The following is a 22,197-nucleotide window of genomic DNA, read 5'->3' as shown; positions in this document are numbered from 1 at the left end:
AAATATCGATTACTCTGTCAATCAACTAGATACATTTTTCTGCAATTAAAATGTTAAAAATGAGGTAAATAATTTAAGGAATTTATCTTAAACAGATGTTGACAGAGTTTTCTTAGGGGACTTAATTTGTAGCTGAAGAAAGGTAATAGATTAAAATATATTGCAATATATATTATCACAATTCTCAACATATCGTAAAATATTTACAAATAATATTGTATCATGACCTAAGTATTGTGATATCATTGTGTGTGTGTGTGTGTGTGTGTGTGTGTGTGTGTGTGTGTGTGTGTATATAAATATATATGTATACAAATATATACATATATAGGTATATAATAGTCATAATGAACAACTATGGGTTGCCTAGTAGCCCAGTGGGTAGTGCAGGTGCTCCACATATAAGGGCACTGTCAGTCATGGGTTCAATTTCAGCCTGTGGCCCTCTGTTGCGTGTCATCTCCTCTTTCTTACCATATCATTCTTGGTCTGTCCTGTCTAATAAAGGCATAACAAGCCAAAAAAACAACAACTATTACAATAAAATTAAACTATATATCGCGATATAAGTCCAAGTAAAACATATATATATAATAAAACACTAACAGGAAGTAATCCTGGAACAGGTCCAGAAGTGAGCTTGGTTGTTTGAACTAAAATTGCCCTCGCCGCCCACTTAAAAACAAACAAACAGAGGAAATACTAATAATTTCACTTTGAAGCGTTTCTCTATCACATATCTTCATAAAGGCGTGAATTCATTTAAGAAGAGCACTCTTATGTGCAATATCCTGGATATTTCCCAATACCACACCATGCATTATGCTGTCTGTTGCAATAGTTACACAAACTTCAAACTGTCACGACTTCGCTGCATCTGTGCACAATGGTGGACGTACTTGATGGAATCCATGATGAACAAATAGAGAACAGGTGCTTTTGTTTCTCCGTCTTCTTTATATCCTCAGACCTTTTTGTGTGGCGAACAGAGGAGTTTGTACAACTGAATTATCGGAGGACACAGACCAACAGACTCATCTAAATTCCACTTCTCTTAAGAGTTGCTAGGAGGGCCCCCCTCCTCTAAAACACCCACACACACACAGACACACACTCGCTCCATGCTCAAGTCCACTCGCTGACCTCTCAGGCCAGACACTCTCTTCCCAAACCCCCAAAATCCCCCCCCCCCTAAAAAAAAATCCCCTCCCAACCCTCAACCCCTCCTTGAACCTCTACCACCCCCACCTCCCCCTTCCTATCCTGAACGCCCTTTCCTTCCCACACTCAAGTTCCTGTCAAGGCCCTGACGGACAGACAGACAGACAAGTAGGGTGACATCATGGTGCAGAGAGAACGAGGGAGAGACAGAGGAAGGGGGCTGCCTGCCTGTCTGCCCCCAGCACCCACACAATACAGCAGGGCATCTGGCACTGGGGTGGTGGTGGTGTTGGGGGACTGGGTGGGGGTCTGTCAGGACAAAGCGTTTACATCCCCCTCCCTGGAATATGATTATAGTTTGTAAATGGCGACTGAGACGTAAATGTGTGAGGAGAAGAAAGGGGCTGGGATGCTGCGGCAGTGGGAGGGTGGGAGGGTGGTTGACACAGTTATGGGTGTATACAGTGAAGACACCAACAGATAAATTAGTCCAACTATATGAAGAGGACTTTGGGATATACATGAATGCCTTAATGGAAATGTCAAATGGAAAATCTGTTCCAGTATGCAGTGTGATACATTTTATAAATGGCCACATCTTCGTGTAGATTTTTATTTTTAATGCTGTTTTGTTGATTATTTTTCCTCCACAAACTGAAATTTAAACTGCTCAAACTAGCAGGTGTAGCAATGATCTGCATGTGTGTTTGGTCACTTGCAGCTTGTTAATTTGCAGGACCCAGGTCGAAACAATGGTGCCAACGGGATAGAAATCAGTGTCATAATACTCTGTCTCCGCAGCGGCCCCCACCTCTGTCTCTGTCTGAGAGGCTGTCTACTCGGCTGTGTGCATACAAGTGTGTGTCTGTCTGTGTGCATACATAAACTAAATGAGCTGTGCGTATGCATTGTGCAAGTCCGCAGGCCCAGTGTATATATTAGAAATGTGACTTGACCCTGGCAGGCTGAAGCAGGGTTTCTGCGTCGTACTGGGCGTGGGAAAAAGGGGAGACCTCTTTTCACAGCTGCTCTGGCCGTTGCATTGAACCAATGGAGGCCCCCACCACCCCCAACCTGCCTCCGCTGCTAATGCCCCCCCTACCCTCCCTCCCTCGCCCCCCCCCCCCTTTCCCATTCACTCTGCAGCCTGCTGCCTTTCAGCGGACCCCCGTCCCTCCCTCCTGCGCTCTGTTCGTCACCCTGCTGCACCCCATCACAGCCACCACCAACCTCTAATACAGCCACCTCGCCATTCAGCCAGTGTGCATTGAGATGCCAGAGGCCTCTGAGCTTTAAGGGGGTACAGAGAAACAAGACAGCAAAGTGACTAATGACGTGAGGCGACTAATGCCAATGCAAAATAGGTAACTAACAAAACAAATTTGCTTACGTATGCTTGTACTGACACACCACAACTTAACATAACCCCTAAAATCAGACCCTCTACTTCATTTCTCACACTTCCTGTTTCTCATGAGTTTGCTCTACTTTTTTTTTTGTTCTTCAAAAAACTGTTTTTCTCACTCTCACATTTTCTTCTCTCTTTCCTTCTCCGAGCCCCTCTGCAGATACTTTAATTTATGTTAACATACGCCACCACTCTACACTCAGTGCCTACACCCCCCCTCAACACACACACACACACACACACACACATTTACCACCTCCCTCCATCCAGTGTATTCATTTGAAGAGATTTATTTCCTATCAAGCTGCATAATGCAGAGGGTATAATTCAAATCAACTTTTAAGAACAGCCAAGCAGCGCAGTTTATGTATACAAATCTAAAAAGCCTCGTACAAAAAAAGAAAAAAAAAATCCCAGCAAACAGCGGGGCATTAAAAGCAGATTGGCAACTTTAAGAAGCCATGGGTGGGCGGTGGGTGTTTGGTTTTGCCATTAAAGATAACCTATTACTGATAAACCTCACAATCAGTCTGCTTAAACGCGTAATGCGGGCTTCATTTGTTTCAGATACTCTTGATAATCTGACAGTATAACCATGCAAAGGCAGGCTCAGAGTGGAGTCATGAAACACGCACACCCACATGCAATTTTAGAGAAACTTTAAAAGGTCACATAATGTGCAGAATAACTCCAACAGATTCTCAGGAGCAGTCCTATCGTGCTGTCTAGCTACCCCGCTGATACGCCAGGCGTGTTGAGGAAATGTTGAGAAGCAGCGAGGGGGCAGCGACGGGGGGGTGGGGGGTGGGGGTTGTAGCCGAGAACCTGAAAGGACTCCATCTCCCTTGGCCAACATGCCATGACGGTGTGGAGCAGCAGCCTGAATTGGTTTCTCTGGGGTGGCGGAGCTGGAGAGGTGATGGCAAGATGAGCCCGAATGGGGATGGAAAGGGGTGGAAGGGGGGGGGCTGTGGGGGAGGAGATACTGAGGTATGTGTGTTTGTGTGTTTGAGGGGGAGAATAAGAGAGGGAGGGAGAGGGATGGCAGACCGGATCTGAGGTACTGTAAATGAGCGGATTACTGCTGCCCTCTCTTCGAGTCTTTCCATATACATGAGAGTGCTCGAATGTGGAAGCATCGCTGCTGTGTGTGAAATCACACATCCTCCGGCCCGCACTTCCTCTACGAACAATTGTAACAAATGCACATATAGTACATGGGTCCTGTAAGGGTAAAACGAGGCGTGAATGCGGACCCATGCGTGCTAGCTCTTAATTGCTGTTATGAATACAAAGAGGATGTGAGGAGTGTCACTTCTGGATTGATGTGTCTCTGCGTCAAATTTAGCCTGTAGCTATGCCTCCACTTCTAAAGCCCATGTCCAGCCGAAGCTTGTTTGCATCGATTTATCTAGTTTGTGGATATGATATTGACTAAGTAGACGGGCAGCCCTTATCGAGTTGAAGCAAAGCGAAGGAGGTTTAAGAGGTGGTCGAACGTTATGGAGGAGGATAGCCACAGGCTGTGAAATCTCCTCTGATCTTCCCTTGTCTGATTCTCAAACGCAACTCTTTCTCTGGGGGGGCATGCTGATATAGAAATAGGCCAATGTCACAGAACGCTCATCTAACCCTGGAGGGAAATAAAGGGGGAAAAAAAATCACTTCTTCTGTTTCTCCCCGATGACGGACCTCAATCTCTGCGGATGGGGCTTCGTCTCCCTCTCCTCCCCTCTCCAACGCTCCCTCCATCACTCCGTCTACTTTGTTCTCCGCAGGAGGTTGAACATGCACGAGCTGAGCGGCATTCTCGGCCTTGATGGCCCGCCGCAGCAGCTGTTAGGATAGCGAAGGTAATCTTTAGTCGTGTCACTCAACACTGAGAGGGGAAGCTGAGAGGGAAGTGAGTGAGTCACCTAGTTCTAGTTTCAGCTGTCCATCATCTTCTGCATTATGCACTGTTATAAAAATCTACAGCTTGGAAGGTTTTGACAACTAGTTAGCAGAGTAGCCATGGGCGGGTTATGAGACAAAGGGCCCCTGGGCACAGATATGCAAAATGGCCCACCACCTCTCCTACACAAGAGTAAGACACACAGACTTAATGGTGGTTTGCCTCTTTTTTGTTGCTGTTTTGTGTCTCTTTGTAGTCGCTATGCATCGTTTTGTGGTTTTGTGTCTCCTTGTAGTTGTTTTGTGTCTCTAAGAGGTAATTTTGTGTCTCTTTGTGGCTCCCTTTCATCTCTTTTTGGTCATGTTGAATCTCTTCCTGGGCTGTACGTGTAAATTTGAGAGACATTTTTGCAGGTGAAGGCCACGGTGGCATCTGACACTTTTGGCCCCTGGGCCTGTGCGCTGTAGGCCCTTTTAGTAATCCATCCCCAAGAGTAACTGTGACAACAGGGGCCAAAATTTCTGTGGATACTAGTTTGTAACGACATATATACTGTGATAAGTTGGTTAAAATGCGATACTGCAAACAGCCGAAGATCTGCTGCAGTCCAACAGTAAAAAAGCACTTTTCCTTTACAATAATCAGGCAGGAAATCTGATGGAAGAAGTAAAGTTGAAGCAACAAACTTCAACGTGTTGGGATTAAAAAGTAACTTGTTTTTTGTTTTGTTTTAGACTGTGTTACATACGTCTTGGAGAACTGCAGAAAAATTCACAGAGGTATTATGATGCATCCAGAAACTTTTTCCCAAACTCAAAATACAGAATGAAAAACCAAAAAAAAGTTTCCATGTAAGTGTGGGTGAAGGCCTGGACAGAGAGCAGAGGACAGAAAAGTAAGTACTTGGGGAGGAGTTCAGAGGGAGGGGAATTAGACGAGTGAGGGACTTAGCCACCCTGGCAGTCTTTCCACATGAGCACACCTTACGCACACACCAGGCCGACCCCCCCACCACCTCAACCCATGTATCCTTAAAGGGATAAAAAAGCATGGACAAAGGAATTAAAATATAGATTACACAAGTGGCCACCCTGTGTCTTATCTGCCAAAACCGAAGAATCTAACAAATTGGATCAGACGTTATAAAGCAGGGGGCAAGAGGCCGGCGAGTGTGAGGGTGAGGAGAGCAAGCGAGAAGGTGCACATGTAAAGAATGAGATGTTTTGTGAAGATGAAACCAGGACTTCTTTTTTTAACGCACACTTGTAAAAATAACGCTGTGCAACTTTTCAGGCCTCAACACAAACTGCATCACCAGCTTCAGTGATTGTTTCAAAGAACAATAATGTGTGAATAGTTCAAGTTCAAGTGTGTCTGTAGTGTGAGGGTGTGACAGCACACAGAGGAGGATTATTGTGAAGTCTCACCTGTAAGTCTGGAGTGATGGAGCCCCAGAGTGACCCACTCTGTGACCTCTGACCTTCAGAGCGGGAGGTGGTGTGTGTCTCCTCTGACCTGCTGTCCTGCAAGTTCAGACGCAGGCCTGCAGATGGGGAGTGTGTGTGTTTCTGTGTGACTGGGCTTCTGTCTGCACTCCACAGATTCCTGCAAAAACATAAAGCATGGCGTTGAGAGAGGGTCCATTCCTGCAGCAAGACTAATGTCTGATTCACCTTTAATTTCTCTTACACAGTGCTCCTGAGTGCAAATTAATGTCAATAAACATTTTGGCCACACTTGAAATCCTCTAAGGAAACCATTAAGGTATGTTGGATGAATTTAAAAATCAATTTGTATGCTTAAATTGTAGTATTACTAATAATATAATACTATTAGACATTCTGCAAACAAGATTTTGGATATTTTCACTTCAAAAAAATAAACTGAACACGTCAAAATTAAGTTTGCTATTTTGTTTTTCAAATAAAAAGTCAAAAATAAATACTACGATGGCCATTTCCTTATATTATCTGGGTTTCTATTGATTAAAAAAAAGTATTTAGCTTGTAAAAACTACACGACAAAATTTAGAAATTAACCTGGAAATGAAAAACAGGAAATGCCAAACACATAAATCTGCTGTAATTATTAATAACCATGATTTTGCACATTTAAAGTAGTCAAAGAAAATAATTTAATGTATCCTACTACGATAAAGAAAATAATGCAAATTGTAAAGCTGTAAAATAAAAAATACAGCAGTGTCATATTGTGCGACTTATATGTGGAAAGTTTATTTATTTCTGATTTCAACTGTCAGCGGTAAATGCATGACAATACCAGTCTCTGCAACACACACACACACATACACACACATACATACACACACTCACAAACACACTTCACAAGCGATTACACAAAATACTCAAAGATTACATCCGCTGAAACCTGATGTCCTTTGCGGGTTTAAAGCCTGCACGTCAGCCTTTCAATTTTTTTTTCTCTTTCCCTTGCATGGGTCAGAGGCTGTTGCTAGGCTACCAAACCCAGAATTCATAAGTTCAGAGAAAAGGTTTATATAGGCCATTGCAATTCAAGGTAAAATGATAATAGAAAATTGATAACGCTGGAATATGGACTTTAGTGATATGGAATCAAATAGACCATGAGCCATAAATAGTCTCAGATCTGAATCAAAGTGTAATAATGGCGATAATAATCAGAATAATAATAACAATAATCATGATAACAGTCAAGTGTGTGGAGCTTAAATAAAAATAAAAAAGGCAAAAATTTTAAGTGAAAATCTACCACTCCTAAAAACATCATAAAATGAAGGAAATAATGGGAAAATAATTCCTGGAAGCACTCTGAATCAGAAATTCTGTCATTTTCAGAGGCAGCTTTTGTGAAAATACAAGTCACACACTGCGATCAAAACTGTGTAGCCTGACTCCACATTATAAAAAAACAATTTCTGTAACCGACATTATGCTCTCATGTTTATTGTGCTCTGCAGAGACGAAAAATTAAGCACTGAGGGCACAGAAACAACATTCAGTGGCACACACACGTAAACAAATGCAGAGAAGCACATGTGCAAAATGTACAAAAACATGTGCGCACACACACACACACTCATACACACACAGCTCTGCAATCTGCTGGCCAAGTGTGACACACGCGAGATAACATCTATAGGATGGTAGCTTGGAAATGCAGCAGGGCTGTAGACCTAAAACAATGGCTCTGCTGTGTGTAGGACAGTGTACAGGATGGCTGCTTTGTTCCAACATCTTTGTCAACAAACACTCGAAGCCTATGAGACAACCACAACGTGCAAAATATTCAACGTTATCAATACAGTGCAGAGGAGGAGTGGTGGAGGAAGAGAGAGGGATGGGAGGGACATACTGACATATCTACGCTCCAGCAGGAAAGGCTACAGACATGACAGGTTGGTTAGAAATGCACGGCGTGCGTGCATAAACACATCTCCTCTCCTACTCTCTTATCTTCTCACTCATTCCTTCCACATCATTTCCAACCTCTATCGTCTTTTTTTTTTTTTTGGTTCATAAGTGTGTTAATTCCTCTCAGAATAAATCCGAGCAGGTGAAACAATAAAAATTCAGATAGATGCACTAATGCAGAAATCACAATCCAAGACAATAGGAAGTGCATCGCAGCCTTATGGCAGGTGTTGGCAGACTAGACGTAGACTAGACTGGGCTCCATCTGGTGCTGAGGGCCTCCTCCTGATGGTGGAGAGGGCCCAGACAGACACATATTAATGTGGGAAAAACCAACGTCTAGCCTGCCTCTCAGACTGCATTTCAATCTCAAAGGGCTCTCCCCATATCCTCCATTTATTACCCCTCAGCAATGCATTAATTTCTACTGGGCGAAGGGCTGGGAGGGTGGTGCTGTTGGCGTGGCAGTTGGTGTAAGTCGCAGCACAAAACCACCATTGTCAAATCAAATGGAGCCATGCTGTATTATTAATGCTTTAGCTTAATGTCGCAATTATCCCTTAAAAGGATAGAGGGGACGTGCATTTGCAAAATACTGAGCAGATTCTGCACACAGATAAAATCACTGTACCACAATGACTGCCACTACAAAGCTTATGTGTATATTCAAGATGAAAGAATACAAGTTTTAATTCTGTGTATTTAAAAAAAATGTCTCCATGGGACACTACAGTACAATTTACAGGCTCCTGCTACATTAAAATAGAGACATGGGCACCCTGACTCTCCTGCAGTGTTTCCTTGATGAAAACATTCATTTGCTCCACGCTCTATTAAACTACCAAAAGTATCACAGCACAGCTCACACTGATAGCCCGAAATGATCATTAACATCATAATTACAAGAGCAGACAACTGAGGTTTACAGCCCATCGCCACACATCACACAGCACTGGCATACACTCACAGTACGTACACACACATACAGCAGAATAGCAGCATGCTGCCACAAAAGCGAGAGAAAGCATTCCCCTGCTAGCTCCTTCTCCACCTGCCCCTGCTCTGTGACGCAGTAAGCCGGGGCCTACTAACAGTAGCACCATTACTCTCTGTGCTGCTACACACTCTCCACTGTGCACAGCAGAGCCACCACACAGAACAGCTACACAGCTTTAGCGGCTAACACGGAATTGGCTTGTTTAAAATTCAACAGGCTCCACTTCAGAGTGCAACCTATCACTCAGGCAGCACTGGAGCCAGACAGGAGCTCCTCTCTGACTCGGATGGAGTGGAGAAAGAGGAAGATGATGTGCAGCCCAAACAGCATTATAAAACAGGCCTGGTGGAAATCAGTGCGGTCTCTGGACGACCTGGACGACCCTGCCCTATCCTAATGCTGTCTCCGAAATATCTCCACTCAACCTGCTACCACACTTATAGGTGATGAGTTGACACTGCCAAGTCTTTGATTAGAGGATATACACATCAGCAACTAATGTGTAACACACAGCATGCTGCTTTTAAACTACACCTATGACAACCTGCTTATCAGCAAATGTAGCTAAACTAGGGGTGCGTTTGTTTGCTACAAAGGTGTGCATGATGTCTCCCCCGACGCCCCACTGTCCTCTCCCTCAGCAGCAGTGTGAGACATCATTTTGTTCTGTCCTCCTTGTGCATGAAGCCTGAAGCTGCTGTTAATAAGCGCATCAATCAGGCTAAATCCAGGGATACCAGATGATCCCTCTGACAAACACCTACCGAATCACAATATTGTCTTCCTCTCCACCTCATAACCTGTGACACATTACTTTGACGACCTGCTACACATCCCCCTGATCTTTTTTTGCTGTACTGATCCACTGTACAGCACCACACACACTAAGCCCTGAGAATGCACCTGATGGTGGGATTATTTGTATCCAGCAGTGGCACAGTATGGTGCAAAATGCATCAAGCCAGCCTGTCATGGCACAGCCAAGCTCCCACCATCAACTTTTTTTAAAGCAGCATGCATCTGCAGGAGCACAACACAAACAAAGTGCATTAGCTCTGATTGTTAAAGCTCTTTTCCATATTACTACTCAGATAGGCCAGCAGCATGAGAGCATGAGGATATGGGGGCTACTGGTGGAACACGTGACTCCCCGGAGTCGTCCAATCAGGTGCTTCGCCAGCTACAAACCGTGTTCACCTCGCCTCCTGGTTATCAGCATCCAAATAACTGCTCAGTCAACAGAAAAGCATCTAAACACGCTACTTATGAGCTGCTGTGTGTTTAAAAGGAAGGCATGTTCCGTTAGGAGCAGAAGCACCACTGCCGAGTCGCCCTCCACCTCCTCCTCCTCCTCACCATCATCATCATCACTCTATGAATGGAGCCTGTCTCCGGTTGCTAACTACTGTCACTCCACGCATTCCCCCGTGAAAGAAATCTAACGCTATGAATCCGTGTTTGTTAAGGGGCGGCGTGCTCCTCTGCACCGGCACACGTCCAGGGAAGCAGGAGGCGTTTCTCGGTGCGATGCACGGACGCTGCCGCGGGCTCCCAGTCCTCCGTGCAGGCTGCATCCATCCATCGGCTCCGGCAGCACCCCCGCCTCCACCATCGGTCCCGGTTCCCGGCTCCCTCCGCCGTGACGACTGCAGAATTAGTTTATACATTCGGTTCTCTAGCTTTATGATATTACATAAACTCATACAGCTAGATAACCAAAGAGAAAAACTAACCCACGTCTCTTAAAGGGGCCGCCGCCGCCGCCGGAGCTGCTTGTGTTGTGGTCACATGGAGCCATTGCATTCCGCCTGCATGCGTACGCCTCTCTCTCTTCTTCTGACTCTGCCTGTCTCTCTATCTCGAATACACACACATAACTGCGCGCATGCACAGAGCAGGTTATAGGTAACATCCTGTTGTATTATCGCTTTTACGCATAATGCGTAATTTTAGAAAAACCGTGTCCTCAGAGTGTCTTTGGAGCAGCTCAGAGCTGATGGGCAGTGAACCTCCATCACCATATCAGCATTAGGCTACAAAGTGTATCATTCTCAACACAAGTAGCCTCTGCATGCAATTTAACCCCACATGATTCATCATTTCTATACTTTAAAGCAGTGGGGACTTCCTGCACCACAAGCCTGACGAGCATCTGCAGGGTGAAGTCATCCAGCTGCAGGAGGAGGATGACACATTCACCTGTCATCCATCAACAAGCGGAACAGGAAGGCTCCACGCCACTAATAACCTTAATAACAGCACACATTCACCCACTAACTTCACCCTATCATGTCCAGCTTGAGCTCCTGGTGATAACACACCTCATATTCTCATATAAGAGACACTGTTCCTCCCTACATGATCACACCACAGGCCCTCACAAACAACCATCTTATTGTTTTTTTTAAATGCCAGCTCACATCGACCCATCTCAGACCATAGACCATAGTTTCCGAGTTGAGTGAATTAATCCATGAATTGTTTGAAAGTATGACAAACTACCAAAAGAGGCCATGTGGCGCACAGTAGAGGGGGGCTTCAGGCTGAATGTCAACAGCATGAGCCGGTGGAACAAGTCCAGCCTCACTGGATGTCACTGTTGGATTAGTTGGTGACATGCTGACAAGTTGAAGCGGGACAAACTAGCCTTTATAATCCTCTGTAAACACCCAAACATGGTTAGTATGCTCCATAAATATACAGATGTAATGCTGAGAGTTTAAATCAAAATTTTACTGCTGGAAAAAATGAAGATCCCAGATAAGCATCAGGACAAACACCTGGATAAAATACAGTAATCTGGCATCTGTATGAACATGATGGCACAAGTCATTCTGTTATGATGCTAGCGTGCAACTCACATGATGTTGTAGGCAAGATAAAGCAAATTAAAGCAGGTTATTTCAACTGTTCTTCCATTAATAATTATTCTTCAAATGTGCAGACGCTGTATTTTTATTAATAAGTATCTCCTTGGTGATAGAAGTCATTTGAATGAGGTTAGACATACAGCATACTCACATGTTCAGCCTATTTGGAACGGCAGTTTCCATAATCGGACAGTGGCGCCTGCTTCGTTATCAAATAATACAAAATTATTAAAATCCAGCAGGCTTTAATGCGGCAGAGATATTCTTCTAGTCTCAATCCGGGATGAAAGCCTCTCTCCCCGGCTCCTAATGCTCCCTGTCTCCGACCATGTGGAGATGCCGGCACATATGCGAAAACAAAGCCCATTTTACGCACAGCACCACCCTCCTGTGTGTGTGTGTGCGTGTGTGTGTATGCACGCGAATCCATGGAGAAATAATCGAGGAATATAACGTCCATTCCGGGCTGTCAAAAACACTGCAGCAGGGCCCGGGGAAGAGAAAATGAGAGTGAGGAAGGAGAAAGCGCCTCGGCTATCAGAGTGTCAGATGTGAGGGGGCGCAGGAGGCGGAGGGCCGCCCGGGGGGCCTCGGGGTCAGACTGCCAGGGGAGACGCGCGGTGTCCACAGAATTAGGCATGCTCATTGGCACACACACACACACGCACACACACATGGGTGAGCACCAGAGATGAGGGGTGGACGTAGCGGACAGGCAGAGACAACACAAGGTAGAGACAGTGAGAGATTCACAGAGACGAGTTGACATCACGAGACAGGCTTTTAAATAAATGCTGCCAAACTTATCCAACACATAAACAGGCACCGCGTGCGTAAATGGTTCCTGGATCTCAATATGGGGTCCAAGGACCCTTCTTAAAGCCACCAATGGGGTCTCCAGAGCTTCTCAAACAAAGTGAGGAGTAATTTAACATTTCTATGATGCACTAAACACCCATCATGCACCGCTTTTAAACTCAGCGCAGAAACTGTACAGCACAACAGCTACAGTATTCAAATCAATAATAACCATAATAGCTTTGTCCTGAATAAAGGTACAGGGTGCAACATGTGCAACAACAGCACAGTCACCTGACTGGATGACAGGCCCTGGGCAATACATCACACAACTGGCCCTGCTTAAAGATTGGTTGACAATAAAGCATCCGTCTTTCAGCCACACCCTGTCTGTGTAAATAAGGACAGAAAGTTTGTTCCTATGAAGGAAAACTGAGCGAGCAGGGAGTCACGTGGAGTCAGCAAGGTGCAGGTTACAGGACAGAACAACCTGCAGGTTACTGGACCAGACATTTAAATAGAAAAGCGTCAGAGTTTGCAGCATAAATTACACTTTTTATTAAAAATCTAAATCATCTGAATTTTATTTAACACAGAAAACGATCAGTATTATTCTATTATTTTGTATTTTTTGTATTTTGGCTAAAACGACTCTCAAAAACGCGCCACATTTATGTTTTAATTAGAAATTTCAGCACGTTAAATGGACTAAATGCAGATTAAAGCATCACTGTGCGCTTTAAATCATTGGACTACACCACAGCCACTGCTGCTGTGTTAATAGGAGCCTATTATGTTGGCGTATCAACCTTCAGCTGCACATGTCAGAGCTCCACAGCACACACTGTACGATGAATTCAAAAATATGAATTTTATTTAAAATCATAGATGACACAAAGTTCAATTCAAATGCGAAATAAGGAGACGCATATATTTTCACGGTTACAGTGTGTGTGTGTGTGTGTGTGTGTGTGTGTGTGTGTGTGTGTGTGTGTGTGTCCTATGTCTAATTTGAATTTTAATCAGCCAGTTTTCTGCAAACCAGCGAATAAAGCTGTTTCTTTGCGAAGGAATACTTATATGAAATTATCACAGCCTTTCTCCAGCTATGGGCTGTGGGCTCTCACAATAGCAGATATACAGGAAATATTTTTTATACCTTTCAAAATAAGAACCCTGCTTTCATTAATTCCATATTTGCTAAGGTGCGGTGCCGTCGCCATTGTTTGAGAGACTAAAAATACAGGATAGAAATTACAGTTCATTTTATTTTCATATCATCTCAACTTTGATTTAATGCCATAACTACTGTAAATAAAAAGTGACATTAAGTGTTGTGTATTTTCTACAAAAAACTGGTAGAAATAATATTTATATAGAAATAAATATTATTTATTTTAAAATGTTTTGATTAAGTGGAGAATTAAAAAGAAATTTTAACTGTAAGGTCAAAAGTCAAAGTGTGTGTGTGTGTGTGTGTGTGTGTGTGTGTGTGTGTCAGATTTTTTGGCTCTGCCTCTGCCCCTGCTGAAAACATAATCGTACTGTAGCCTACATTAATGCTGATTGACTCTCAGCTCTGCCTCTCATCAGCCTCACGTGAATCCATCTGGACACGCCCCCTGACTGCGTCACGTCCTGTGAGACACACAGTACAGTAAGGTGTGTGCTGTAACAAGGGGCATCTCAAACTGACTCCTTTTCTATTCTATTCTAGTGTATTGTAGTCTGTGCATGTCACGTGCACTGTATTATCCTTTGCTTATTTGTCTTAGACATCTTAAACAATAATAATCAGACATCAGTCATGTAATAATGACCTCACCTGACATATTGTTTTGTTTATTTTGTTTGTTAAACACGCCGGATTCAAACCGGAAAAGAAATAAATCTTTATGTCTCATTTTGTCTTTTATTCTGTCATAAATAAACTTAAAAAAGAAAATCAAAATATGCTTGTAAATAAAGCTTCAGTTTCATGTATTAAACCCGTCGTATTAAACATATCCTGACAGTACAGACCCGAGTTCAGCACCTCCAGTGAAAAGTACAGTCTCTGTCCTTGGTGCTGAAACGAATGAAATTAATTCACGGCGCTGTTTTTGAAATCAGAGGGTTAAAAGAAGAATATTTAAATAATTTGGATTTGTTCAGGCACAGCTAAACCTACAAATAAAATCTTATAAAATAAATTAAGAAATTAAACCTGAGCAGCCGTTTAAAACGTGAGGAAATAATTTTAATATTCTGATCGAGGAGTCATTTAACAGTGTGACACAGCAGCTCACATACAGTGACAGTTTTCCATTTCAACTATTTTTTTAAATAAAATAATGAAATAAATCGCACTGAGAAAGATGATCTGAATGTATAGACAGATTTAGAAGTAATAACAATTTTAATTTTGCTTTCTACTTGCTATAAGTGGCGTATATGCCAGAATAAAATGCACGATTTAACTCTAACGTTATACCTAAATATTATATTTATATAAGCCGAATTTTACATGTGATAATATCAGTTATTAAGTCGATATTTGAGGCGAAACTCTGAGTGCTCAAGTTAATTCAGGTTAAATCTAATAAATCAGCCTTACAAAAATTAATACAGCGCCACTTTTGTAAGTTTGATTTTATGTAGCATGAGAAAATATGTGTTTTAATTTGATGTGTATATAGGTGGGTGATAATGTGGCAGCTCAGTTTACAGTAGGCCTACACCTGTTGCACTGTGCAATATGGGAAAGAAAGAAAGAAAGAAAGAAAGAAAGAAAGAAAGAAAGAAAGAAAGAAAGAAAGAAAGACTATCATTTAAAAACTACCTTTTAATCCTTTTAAAAATGTATAAATCTGGTAGTTTTATTTTGCCTATAAATTAAATTCAAACTACAAAAATGGCTACACTCACTGTTTTCTGTATTTGAATAAAAAAATATATCTGATATTTAATTTGATTTAGCCCAACTATTCATTTTGGTTTAAGACAGAAGAGATCTCCTATCCATGGAAATATATATCCAGAAAAAAAAAAACCATGTCAGTGTCTTCTCTCTCTCTTTAAAGAAAGTTTGACAAATAAACTTCAACATTTACACTAAAAAAAAACTAAATAAAGTGACTGTGTGTTTCCCAGAATTTGATGTCTCTCTATTGTGGATAAACTGCAAAGGCCTGATTAATTAATTTCACACTGTAGCTCCGGAGAAGATTTTCCCACAAATAAGTGACCAGAAACAGAAAGAAAGAAAAGAAAGAAAAGAGAAAGAAGAAAAAAAAACCTCGCTCAAGGAAAGAAAGAAAAAAAGTCAACATCAAGTTCAACAACGTGCTGGTGCTCATTAGCATCACAATGCTGTCTGGGAGCACACAAGTCTTCTTAACAAGAGGCTCTGGCGTCAAGTCCCTCCACCTCCCAGCCGAGGGGACATTTTCCCAGGCTCTGCTAACAATCACACAACTGTTTGCTTTATAAACGCACAGCTCTGGGGCCACTCAGCCCGCCTCATCACCGCTCAATGGATGCTCCCGCCGCTAATATGGGATGGAGCAGCCTGCTGCCACTCAGCACTTTGGGGCTCAGGCCTATATCAGTTCACTATCAGTTTAAATTTAACCATAATGTCAGTCTTACTGGAGCGTTGTGCTGTTATTTAACATTATTTTTGTGCCTATTTCCTGCAACTTTATATTATTATATCATGATTATATTATTATTATTATAGCATCCACATTCTCACAGCCTGTAAATCCACAAATAAAACATTCATAAATCATACTTACACGCCATAAACTTTGAATAAATCCCGCAACTCCGGTTCGAGTCCATTCAGCATTTTAAATACAAGTTTCTATCACCGTCTCTCAAAGTGAAGCCAAACTATCACAGCCAGGAGTCCAGGGAGAAACCCAAACGCCGCACGCCTTCACTGCCTGAGAATCATCATCACCACGAGCTGATCCAGCCTACAGGATTTAGTTTTACGCACTGACATGACTTGTGCATCATCAGTGGCCGAAAACAAGCCGAGGCCGAGGCGACACCGCTGCCAGCAGCATCCCGCTCCCGCATCCCAACATCTCCTCAGCAGCCGCGGATGACAGTGTGTGCGCGGAGCTGCTGCGTCGCTGGTCCCCTCCTCTCCTCTCTCTCTCCACCTCTCTCTCCCTCACACACACACACATGCACACACACACACCGGCTGCTATAGGGATGACGTGCACAGAAACCCAAACACATTTCGCACCGCTTATGCGTTGACCATTGTGAACTGGTGTCCATTGTTCTGTTTGAATGACGCGTCTCCCTCTTTAGTTGCACCCGGCATCGGTTCTGGCAGCATTTGATAGACGTGGTGAGCGACGTGGCTGCAGCTTCTGTGGCTGCGCGTCGGTGCAGGGAGGAAGGGGTGGAGGTGGTGGTGGAGGTGGAGGAAGGAAGGAAGGCACCGCTGAGGACCTTTAGGAGGCAACAGATCCCCAATTTTAGGGGGAATTTGTCGGGTGGAGGGAAGGATGCATCAAAAAGCTTTAGCGCGACGCCACGTGATGTTACTGCACACCACTGCCAGAGGGTGTTATCACCAATGTGCCACAGAAGATACCAACACTCTCCATCCCCTGCACACTCCATCATATCCATCCTCCCCCTGTCTCCTCACAGTCAGCTGCACACTGAGCACACTCAGGTCCTGATGGCACCGGGCACAGAGTCAGCATTGGGGCAGGAGTGAGACCTCGACTCAACAGTGATCTCCAAACCTGCACCTTGCCTGACTGAAGCACCTGAGTCAACAGCTTGCAGGACGACACAGCCACAGCGAGCCATTAACCAGCAGCAGCGATTTAAATGTTGTAGTGTCCTCACGTTTCTAATCAGGCTGCAGGAAAAAATGCGTAAAACAGAACCGATCTGTGAGGGATGGGGACGAATGAGCGCAGCACGCAGCAGCCGAGTGTGTGAAGCTGTTGCCGCAGCCTCAGCAGCGCCAGGAGGAGCAGATGCTTCCCCGGAGCTCCTGCGGGTCACGTTGCTTTACGTGCTGCGACGTCTCCCTTTCTCTCTGTGCGTAACGGAGCGCACGGTGGACATTCATGTGCCAGATGTCAATCACAGACAGAGTGAAAACTACTGAATTAAGCCAGTAAAAAAAAAGAACTACAGACTGTGCATACACACAGAGGAGAGTCAACGCTGCGTGCAACGAAACCAGCCCTGTAAATGAGCGTGATTGTTTACGCGCTGACGTCAGGCGCAGGGATAGGTTAATCCAAATATGTTATCCAATGCGCCAGGCTCGCTCGTGGGGCTCAACAGGACGGATTGGTGCACTTACAGGCACATCTTTATTTTGTTGCATTTTAGATGGATTTTTAAAGCTAATTTTTAAATGGCACTGTGAATGAAAAATAAATAAATAAAGTAAATAAAAAATCAGTGTGTGTTATGTGTGTGTCCAGAGGCCAATTTAGCAGAATTTACTGAAAATTAGACCATGATAAAATCTATCCAAGAAACTATATTCTTCATTACTTGGAAGCCCCAAAGCTTTTTTGGTGCAAATGATGATTAAAAAAAAATAAATTAATAAAAAAAAAAAGAAGAAGAAGCCAAATAGACCATCCACTATTTAATATTCTACACTTTTTCTTTATTCTACTTTTGAAAATTATTATTTTACGCTTTAAAGCAGACTAATAAAATGTATTATTATTATTATTATTATTATTATTATTATTGTTATTACTACAGCAATTAGGCCTATGTAATCTCCAGTATAGGTAAAATCCAGTCTGACACATGGAATTAAATTAAGATTCTAGTTTCCTTTCAATCAAATCTATGACGATATTGAAAGTAAAGCTTGACTTTACGCACAAAATAAGACATTTGAATTAAGTTATATTTCATATCTACAGACCCAGGCCTACATTTATCTTTTACTTTATTTTCCTCTATAGAATAAGCCACAAAAGTGTGCAAGGAGCTGAGATTTAAATGACAAACCAACTGTTATTTGAGCTCTAAAAATAGCCTTTTAAAATAAAGAGTCTTATTATACGTCCATAATCATATATGGTCTAATGAGGACTGCGCATTCAAACAAACAAAAAATCTATACAAACAACATCATGGAGAGCAACAGCAAAAACACAGTGTCCTCCACAAACTCCACATCGCACAACACTGTATTACCAATCAAACATCTCAGTGCACACCAGGAATATTGGCGCGGAACAGTGACACCTATTGGCCGAGAGGCAGCACTGCAGCTCGGGCCTGTCTCAGGTCTGACTGGCCTAAATCCTCAGCACGTTGAAAACTCCACTACATTACGGCATAAAACCCCTTAAAACAATATGGCAACATTGTTTTAGAAACACAGCGACTAAATGTGTGCAGCCGAATATTTTACAGGTGTAAACTGTGCAGATAAAGTGATCGTGTGTGTGAAGCAGGAGGTGACAGGCCTTTTATAAATACTCTACATGTATTTAAAGTTAAAGAAATGCTGGTGGTAAATGCTAAAACGTAAATAACAAAAAGGCAGAGAGAGGTATAAAGATGAATATTGGATCTTTATTAAGGCCCTACAGTAGTGGACTGCATCGGATAATAACCCGGTGTAGAGGCCCACGTGCTGATGCAGAATTAAAGAAATCATCCTGTAATTTTACAACTATGCTGAAAAAATGTGACTCGCCTTTAAATAATGACGGACATGGAGAAGTAAACCTGTGACAGTACACAACAGTGTGATGTCAGCATTTAGGCCATTATTAAAACAACAGGCTATAGTCTCTCTCAGAGCTGTAACATCACATATAAAATGTGTATTAATATTATAAAATGTTTTAGATTCATAAAAATATGGAGGATTTCTTGTGTCTTTTATTTGCTTGTGTTATTACAGTTAAAAAAGGAGAGCGTTTATGAAAAGTAAAGACACGTAAAGGAGCAGATGATGACATAAATTCACCAAAGCCTCAAAACCTGCATTTATGGCTCACAAAAATTTATATTTAAGTAAAAAACAGAATTTATGTCGATGCAATTTTTATTTTTTGACACAATAAATCCTGTAGTTTTATTCTTTGTTACTAAAAAGAAATATTCAGTGTTGTCTTAATATGATTTGTGGGGTTCCATTTTTGCCAATTAACACATAATCCTACATTTCTGGACATTTCTGGAATCAGTAGCGTGTTGAGTTTATGGCGAAAGTGTGCCCGAATTAATGAATAGAAGCTGTAAAAGAAATTTAGCAGCAACAGATAAAAATATGCTGATTATTCTTCCTTCAGACTTCAGCTTCACATATAAGAAGAATGTGGTACAAATACGTTTTTTTCACACATAAAATACATCAAAAATAATAATTTATAATAACTTGAAGTATTATATTTTGGTCTCTAAAGGCAGTAAAACGCAAGAATCAGCCAAACACAACCAAAATACCAAAGATATTTCAGCGCAAATGCATATTTACTGAACACAGAGCACTGAGCCTCATTATCTTCTAAATTTCTAAATTACTAATATATGTATTTGTATATATATTTATTATTAAATGTTGTTTTAATTTTGCTTTAGTTTGGAAAAGCTAAAGCAGGACTGGTCATGTCCCCTTTTAAAACCCAGAATTTTTTAAAAGTATTTATTTATTTTATAAATTAATGTATTTATTTATTGATTCATTAAATAATCTGTTAAGTGCCATCTACTGAATAATGTCATATGTGTATGTGTTGATAATTTCACTAATGTGCCAAAAATATCGACTGAAATATTCTTCAGTTTTTACATTCCTTAACTGTCACCTGATTATCTGGCATAATCCATAATCTTCTGTGATTTCCATGAGAACAGATAGTTTTAATTCTTCTTTAATAATTCCCATCTTTTTATATGTATTTGAATAAACTGGTTGTCACTGTAAAGCCACACACAGACAGATACACCACTCAGGCAGACAAATCCAAATCCTAACTCTCCCACCTTAAATTCATTCATTCATATCTGTGAGATTTGTGTGCCTGTCATGTCGTCATGCGTGACCACACTGAGCCCTGTTGGGTTCAATTGATAATAACTGACCAATTCAAGTGGCCACTTCTGGGAATTGTAATGGCCGCTCTTCAAAGAGGCTTGACCTGACACTGGGACACCGGGGTGTCAGAGGTCACGCATGAAGACCAGCAGGGAGCAAATATTTGTCCTTCCTTCTGTCATGACCTCAAATTAGCACCTAATAGCACTTGATTGTGATAAGTTAGTTTTTTGTGATAATGGGGGCTAGTTTCCAGAGAACAAATATAGTGAACACTGACATGTAAAAATCTACAGATGTCTATAATCCTGCTACAATATTTTATCACGTCTGGAAATCCTCGTGAAGACTGAACATTTCAAAATGTATTCATGATTTGAGCTGCATTACAAGATCAGCAGGTGTCTGCACTGCAGCTCTCTTCAATCTATATGAATTTCTTGGTGCTATTTAAGCGACTGCAGCAGCATTATAGATGTGTTGATACGCTTATAGGGATGTAAAGCGCTATTGGTTTCCTTAGTCAAAGAGTGCTGCCTCATCTGCTGCAGACACAGCTGCATGATGGGAGCATTTTTCACTGGGAATAAAAATGCATATACAGTAAGCAGTTTATAAAAATGCCATGTTTTAGCTCATTAATACTTCAATATATTCATTTTGCTATTACAGACACAAGTCCCACAAAAACTAATAACAGGTGAGTAAGGAGATCTTTTTGTGTCACCTAAAGCCTCCTGCATTAGGCTGACGTGACCAAATAAAGGCCTGCTACTGTACTTTATACACTTAACAGCAATGATCTATTGGCCTAATGCAAAAGCTTTCAGGAGAGCAGCACATAACTGTATCAATAAGGTAAACCAGTGCTGGAATAAAACCTCCAGACTCATAAAAGACATCAAAGATGCTGAGGCATGCAGCACATTTCTTTCAGGTTTAGGCCTGCAGGCAGGAAGCAAGAGACAAAGTGCAGGTGCCACATGGACATCATCATCCCCACATCAGCAAGGCTCACATTCAGGAACAGAAAGCAAAAAAATGGCTAAATCTGTAGATTAATTCTGCATATTTTAAAACCACAAAAACACTTTGAAAATAATTTTAAAATTAAACACTGTTGAAATTAAAGAAAACATCCACTTACTGCAGCTTCTTGTGATGCCCAGAGAGACTGGGAGATGTTGGTTCATTCCCCTCCACGTGAAAACAGACTGGTGCTCGCGCTGCTTTCCTGGTTTAATTGGGAACAGGCTGAAGTTTATGCTAATGAGCGCTGACATCAGTCTTAACAGCCTCCACTCCATAAAGGAGAGGAGCAAAGGGCCAAAGTCGCGCCTCTTTTCCCAGGCAGTTCCGCCGGTCAAGTTCAAGCGCAGCGCCAGTGCGCACCGATTGTCATTCAAAACACGTTAATGCACAGAGCAAATGCATTTGGGGGGAGGTGGTGGTGCACTGTATGTAGGCCTGGGCACATTTACATATGCAGCTTATCAATTATAACGATTGCAATTTATCAGTACTGAAGGAAACACACTCCAAAACAATGTGCTTTTTTTTTTTAATTTAAAGCAGCATTTCAAGACAAAATGAGGAAAATATAGTTTCA

General features: G+C 42.1%; 1 long non-coding RNA gene across 2 annotated transcripts in view; it reads right to left on the bottom strand.

Moving 5' to 3' along the window:
- The window catches only part of LOC126397243 (uncharacterized), a 49,721-nt gene extending 27,865 nt beyond the window's left edge, over positions 1 to 21,856 (bottom strand). The window contains exons 1-2 of one of the 2 annotated variants that reach the window (XR_007570629.1): positions 21,736 to 21,856; positions 5,891 to 6,068 (exon numbers count right to left, since the gene is read on the bottom strand). This is a non-coding gene — a long non-coding RNA (uncharacterized LOC126397243). Of the gene's footprint in view, positions 1 to 5,890; positions 6,069 to 16,320; positions 18,013 to 21,735 lie in introns of those variants that run through there. The other variant, XR_007570628.1, reaches the window with a different exon arrangement.
- Positions 21,857 to 22,197: the final 341 nt, after the last annotated feature.

This window comes from Epinephelus moara, chromosome 10 (genome assembly GCF_006386435.1).
Source record: "Epinephelus moara isolate mb chromosome 10, YSFRI_EMoa_1.0, whole genome shotgun sequence".
NCBI classification, from domain to species: domain Eukaryota; kingdom Metazoa; phylum Chordata; class Actinopteri; order Perciformes; family Serranidae; genus Epinephelus; species Epinephelus moara.
This window is presented reverse-complemented; position numbering and strand designations above follow the sequence as displayed.